Consider the following 7,291-nt stretch of genomic DNA (forward strand, 5'->3'; position numbering starts at 1 on the left):
AGCAAACTAAGAATAGTCTGTGTTGTGTACACGGCTATATTTGAACTCTGTGTATTTTCTCCATGTCATCCAGAGCTGGGCCACGGGTGCCTGGCTGAGCCATGCCTCTTAGTTTCAGTAAAAGAGTTGGGGAGAGGATAAAGGGTGATTTGAGGTTAGTTGGGTAGGTCTGGTCAAGTATAGACATGATGCTGAGAATGAGACATAAAAGAAGACATCCCTGTGAAAGAAGGATAGATGGGTGGGAGGGAGGAAAGAAGAGGGAGATGGATTTGGGGTTGGCTGGGTATAGGACTGGTCAAAGATGTAAACGACTGACAATAATCACTGGAGATAGAGAGAAATAACGAGAGGCACTCCATGGGCATCAAAACGAGGACACCAGTATAAAAGAGGGATAAGTAAAGGAATGGGTAGGGAAAGATAAGGAGACGGGAAGCAGAGTTAAACAGAGGGACTAGCCCCATCTCTGTCAGATGTAGAATTCGCTGTGTGGTTGGTCTCCACAAACTCTCTCCATGTTCTCTTATGTCGGCTGGCCAATTCACACTTCATCAAACCACATGGAGACCCAGAAGAAATCCCCCTTATTCATAAAACGCACACAAAAGGCCTATGAGAGAACCTATAAAAGATCATACACTACAGCATGAATAACCGTAGGTGGCATTGGATCTTGGTGTATAGGTTGTATGTTTTCTCTCTCTGCCAGTTTCTCCCACTCTGTTCTACCTCATAGCAGAGGTAAATACCATGCCCTTCTGCCCCCATCCCTTTAATAGCATCTCCATACACACTTCTATGCATGAACTCTATTGTTCTATTGAAAGATTTTGAAAGAGACTGTCACAGGTCCAGTTTAGAAATGCTTGGGGGATTGTCAACTATTCCCGGACATTTATAGGCATCAAAACACCACTTTAACTAGCTGCCTCAGAGACTATGTCTGTGTCCTCAATGCACTCTGTAGCTGCTGCCAGAGGATGGAAGCATATAGGGGTTTATAACCATATATTTGTGTGTGTGTGTTTGCACTCTTAGGAAAAAAAGTGATATCTAGAACCTAAAAGGGTTCTTCGGCTGTCCCCATAGGGAATACCTTTGAAGAACCCTTTTCAGAACCAAAGAGGGTTTTCCTATGGGGACAGCTGAAGAACTCTTTTGGAACCCTTTTCTCTAAGAGTATGTGTCTGTATTGTCTGTGTGCGTGCATGTTTGAGATGTGTTTCTTTGCTATGCCTGGATTTGGCTTGGTCTGTCTACTTTCTATGTTCCTCTATTCATCCATGTATGCATGGAAGTGTGTGTATGGAGTATTTATTTTATTATATGTCAAATCAAATCACATTTTATTTGTCACATACACATGGTTAGCAGATGTTAATGCGAGTGTAGCGAAATGCTTGTGCTTCTAGTTCCGACAATGCAGTAATAACCAACAAGTAATCTAACTAACAATTCCAAAACTACTGTCTTATACAAACAAGTGTAAGGGGATAAAGAATATGTACATGAAGATATATGAATGAGTGATGGTACAGAGCGGCATAGGCAAGATACAGTAGATGGTATCGAGTACAGTATATACATATGAGATGAGTATGTAAACAAAGTGGCATAGTTTAAAGTGGCTAGTGATACATGTATTACATAAAGATGCAGTAGATGATATAGAGTACAGTATATACGTACGTATACATAGGAGATGAATAATGTAGGGTATGTAAACATTATATTAGGTAGCATTGTTTAAAGTGGCTAGTGATATATTTTACATCATTTCCCATCAATTCCCATTATTAAAGTGGCTGGAGTTGAGTCAGTGTGTTGGCAGCAGCCACTCAATGTTAGTGGTGGCTGTTTAACAGTCTGATGACCTTGAGATAGAAGCTGTTTTTCAGTCTCTCGGTCCCAGCTTTGATGCACCTGTACTGACCTCGCCTTCTGGATGATAGCGAGGTGAACAGGCAGTGGCTCGGGTGGTTGTTGTCCTTGATGATCTTTATGGCCTTCCTGTGACATCGGGTGGTGTAGGTGTCCTGGAGGGCAGGTAGTTTGCCCCCGGTGATGCGTTGTGCAGACCTCACTACCCTCTGGAGAGCCTTACGGTTGTGGGCGGAGCAGTTGCCGTACCAGGCGGTGATACAGCCCGCCAGGATGCTCTCGATTGTGCATCTGTAGAAGTTTGTGAGTGCTTTTGGTGACAAGCCGAATTTCTTCAGCCTCCTGAGGTTGAAGAGGCGCTGCTGCGCCTTCTTCACGATGCTGTCTGTGTGGGTGGACCAATTCAGTTTGTCTGTGATGTGTATGCCGAGGAACTTAAAACTTGCTACCCTCTCCACTACTGTTCCATCGATGTGGATAGGCGGGTGTTCCCTCTGCTGTTTCCTGAAGTCCACAATCATCTCCTTAGTTTTGTTAATTATTTTCCTGACACCACACTCCGAGGGCCCTCACCTCCTCCCTGTAGGCTGTCTCGTCGTTGTTGGTAATCAAGCCTACCACTGTTGTGTCGTCCGCAAACTTGATGATTGAGTTGGAGGTGTGCGTGGCCACGCAGTCGTGGGTGAACAGGGAGTACAGGAGGGCTCAGAACGCACCCTTGTGGGGCCCCAGTGTTGAGGATCAGCGGGGTGGAGATGTTGTTGCCTACCCTCACCACCTGGGGGCGGCCCGTCAGGAAGTCCAGTACCCAGTTGCACAGGGCGGGGTCGAGACCCAGGGTCTCGAGCTTGATGACGAGCTTGGAGGGTACTATGGTGTTAAATGCCGAGCTGTAGTCGATGAACAGCATTCTCTGTGTGCATTTAGTGATGTGTGCTCATATTTCATGCTACTCTCCCTTTGTGTGATGTGTGTCTGTGGCAGGGACTGAATTGGAACGTTAATCAATAAAATAAAAATCAACTATTGAGAATAATGAGCAGATCTTCAAGTCACACATAGTGCTGGAATGGGCCGTAACCTTCATGTGTGAAAAAGGTGTTCTTCCTCACACTCAGAGAAGTTCCAGGTTTCTGCCTGTTGTTTTCCAAACTTGTAGAGTGTTTGCAGATGTAGGGCTGCAAAATAATATCACACAGCAGCAGTCCAGCAGCTCAGTATCTGTCAGAGGCCAAGCACATTTACCTTAAAAATCACCTCGCCACCCGGGAAGCAGCATGTGCCAGCCATTACCACAGATCACTCATCACCAAGCACTCCATCAGGATCACTACAGGCACACAAACACTCATTCAGGCACGGGCGCACCCATGTATGCATAGACACAGGTCTCTGTGTGTGAATGCGTGTGCACGTGCACGTGTTACACAACCTCACGAGAACTAAGACCTTGTACTGTAGTCTCTAGTTGGCCATCACAACCTTTTCCATTTTTCCATTATTCTAAAGAGATGACAGGCCAAATGAGTTGTAATAGGATAAATGGAGTGCCTGTGTGTCTTAAGCCATATGGAGTTCCTCTGGCTTGACTCATAATATATTATCTCAGACACGCTGGTCTGATGCCTGATGCCGTGCCCCAGTCCCTACACAGTGGTGGAAGTAGGCAGTAAATAATTGAAAATATGAGGCTTATTTCTGACCTTGGGTAGGTATGAGGACTCCTGCACTGAGGTCAGGCATGCGACGTCTTGACCTTGACTGGGGTTGTGTCCAAAATGACACCCTGTTCTCTATGGGACCTGGTCAAAAGTATATAGGAATTAGGAAATACTGTAGGGTGCTATGTGAGACTCAGCCTGGATCTCCCTGTGGTAGTGTTGCACTGTAATTCCAGAGCGTGATGAAGCAAGGGGTAATGTTTTGGGAACAGTAAACAGATGGGATATGGCAGAGCTCCTGTATAGGATGTGACTGAAGCATGGGATGTGCTGTGCTGTGCTGTGTAAGGCGCTTTGGAGGCGTGCGCTTTTCTATGTGCACTGCAATGCGGGAAGTGGATCATCTCTTGTGTAAACCATCGCTAATCCTACACAGCCCTGCTACCTGTGGACTTCTAGCTCTCTCTTCCCTTTCACACACAAAGCACACACAAACACACATACTGTTTCTGATGCATCATTCAGCTCTCTAACACCCCATCACATGCACAAGCACGTACTCACAAAAACAGATGCACATCTCTCTCTTTCCTCTCTCCTTTGTCTATTTCCCACACAACAGACATATACACTCACACTCATCAGTAAGACATGTCTCTGTGTCTGCACGTTGTTTTCCCTCCCAGTAAACAGGTCTGTAGAGTGAGTATACAACACATACATTTTTTTTTCTCTAAATGGCCATTAATCTAAATGTGGCTTGTGGGAAATAAACTAAACAGTGAGTGTTATGGGAAAGTTGACCCTCATCTCGCTCTTTCTCTCTCCCACTCACTCTCTTTCTATCCCTTTCTCTTTCACTGATATTACCTGGTATAACCTCTGTGTCACAACACACACACTGAAATGAGACCCCGGTGATGTCATCCCACACAATGTGTTGTTTGTCTTGTGTTGGGTGTGCTCTCCTGGACCCAAAGGGGGTCGTCCCTTCAGACAGGCCCCTATCGCCCCCCCCCCCCCCACTCTGCTCCCTCTTCCCCCACTCTTCCCTCCCTCTCCTACCTCTCTGTCCTAAACAGACCCTGACTGTTGCTTTTGAACAGGGTCGGTTCCACCTGAAAGCAGAAAGAACAGCTCAGGCGATCAACAGAAGAGTATCTCAGGGAGAAAGTCGACATGTCTCAACACCTCAGTGCTGTGTCAACTGAGCCAATACATGAGATTAAACTCATTCATTATTAATCTGTCAGAGCTGTTTATACGGTATCTCCTTCCTCGGATACAGTATGCACACGAGAAAGTAATCTAGCGTCTTGTAAACGTCAATGATTGAGTTGTCATACATGGACCTTTTATGAACATGGTTGAGGATGTTGTTTTAGTGAGTGGTGAGACCTGTGTCAATGCCTGGGGTGGAAGGTTTTGAAAATGTCAGGGGTTTTAAAGTTACTCTGGGAGTTGTTAATGGGTATACTTGTTTTGATTGACAGTGTCATTGTCCATTTGTGACACGGAGCCTGTCCCAGCTCTGTCCAAATAGACCACCCCCTTAAATCCCTCCCCCCCACCCCCAGACTCCACGGAATCTAAACGCTCCAGTCTTGATGAGGCATGATAGTGTTCCAGATCACTTCTTCCCAGGGGGATCAGAATTCCCTTGCGTCATGTCTTCAGTTGAACAGATCTGTGGCAGTCGGTACCGTTTTTAAGATGAGGGAGTCAGATTTCTTTTTTTTCATGAGAATGGCCTTATTTCTATTACAGCATATTGGATGACTGTCATTCATATTCCATTCACCCAGTTCAATGTAGCATCGATAGGTGTAGGCATGATACTCTAATTTTCCCTGTACCCATCATGAGGTTGCTAAAACCTAGCCAATGAATGAAAGTTTACAGCGTAGGTGCACACAGGTCGAGTGAAAAATTTGACACCGTGACACATGGACAGACACATTCAATACTGCCTTGCACAATCTTGCCTGCATCTAGCTGATCTAGGGTGTAATCATTAGTCCAACAGTTGCAAACATTACTTTCTATTTGACAATTTCAGGTATGTTTAGCCCTGTTTCGCTCTGTTTGCTACCGTTTAAGAAATGTTTTTCAACAGAATCGGTAGAATGAATACACCCCTGATCTCACACAAACACAGTTCACTTTTATAGCAGCCACGTTGTATTCCCTCTCGCATCTATGCGCTCTCCTCCTCTAACCTTTTCCCTTCACTTGTGGACTTCAATGCACAACACATCAGCTGTATGTGACCAGGCAAAAAAAACTTTCCAAGCCAAACCATATCATAACTGCTACACACAGCCTAGATAATTGTCACCATATTAGCTAGTTGACATAGCTAATAGAACTAACACGTTAGTAAACCAGCTACAATAATGCGGTAACCTTACAGTGTACAGTCAGTAAACAGTTTAGCAGTAACACCGGCAGGCCCCGGTGGCAATAAATTAGTAAAACCAGAAGCGTAACTTGACTTTGAAGAGTTCGAGTTGTGTTGGATAGTCATAGCCACCTAGCTAACAGCATCCCTCTGTTTCAGCAGAGTGTTTGAATAGGCTAAACTAGCTAGCTGCATTTCCTAGCTAAGTAAGTGAAAAAAACAACAACCTCTTGTTTCTCCTTCGTCTTTTAAGAAATTAATTTGTTCAAAACTATTGTCTTTTCGCCAATCAAATCGAAGTGTATTGGTCACATACACATGGTTAGCAGATGTTATTGAGTGTAGCAAATGCTTGTGCTTCTAGTTCCGACAGTGCAGCAATATCAACAAGTAATCTAACAATTCCACAACAACTACCTAATACACACAAATCTAAGTAAAGGGATGGGATAAGAATATGTAGATATAAATATATGGATGAGCAATGACCGCGCAGCATAGGCAAGATGCAATAGATGGTATAAAATACAGTATATACATATGGGATGAGTAATGCAAGATATGTAAACATCATTATTAAAGTGGCCTTAAAGTGACTAGTGATCCATTTGTTAGTGGCCAATGATTTGGCATTTGTGATGTCTGATGGCCTTGAGATAGAAACTATTTTCCAGTGTCTCGGTCCCAGCTTTGCTGTACCAGTACTGACCTCGCCTTCTGGATGGTAGCGGGGTGAACAGGCAGTGGCTCGGGTAGTTGGGGTCCTTAATGATCTTTTTGGCCTTCCTGTGACATCGGGTGCTGTAGGTGTACTGGAGGGCAGGTAGTTTGCCCCCGGTGATGGGTTGTGCCCGTCAGGTAGTCCAGAACCCAATCGCACAGGGCAGGGTGGAGACCCAGGGCTTCAAGCTTAATGAGGAGCTTGGAGGGTACTATGGTGTTGAATGCTGATGGGAGGGAGGGAGTCAACTACTCACAACATTTTGTGCACTGCAGTGCTAGCTACTGTTGCTGTAGCATATGCTTTCAGTACTAGATTAATTCTCTGATCCTTTGATTGGGTGGACATGTCAGTTCATGCTACAAGAGCTCTGATAGGCTGGAGGACATCCTCCAGAAGTTGGCATAATTACTGTGTAAGTCTATGGAAGGGGGTGAGAACCATGAGCCCCCTACTGTAGGTTTTGTATTGACGTAAATGTAACCAGAGGAGGATGTCCTCCGACTACCCCATCTACTGTAGACCGTTTTTGCAATTATTTGGTAGACAAATGGATATATTTTGTATAGTTGAATCTAAAAATGATTAGCTTTTAAAATGTTTGACAATTACAAAAAAAATATG

At 44.6% G+C, this 7,291-nt stretch overlaps 1 protein-coding gene across 1 annotated transcript in view; it reads left to right on the top strand.

Annotated features, from left to right (window-relative positions):
• The window catches only part of LOC110489963 (NADP-dependent malic enzyme), a 132,021-nt gene that overhangs the window by 88,620 nt on the left and 36,110 nt on the right, over window positions 1–7,291 (top strand). The gene's annotated exons all lie outside the window — the stretch shown is intronic.

The sequence above is a fragment of the Oncorhynchus mykiss genome, chromosome 2 (assembly GCF_013265735.2).
Source record: "Oncorhynchus mykiss isolate Arlee chromosome 2, USDA_OmykA_1.1, whole genome shotgun sequence".
NCBI classification, from domain to species: Eukaryota; Metazoa; Chordata; class Actinopteri; order Salmoniformes; family Salmonidae; genus Oncorhynchus; species Oncorhynchus mykiss.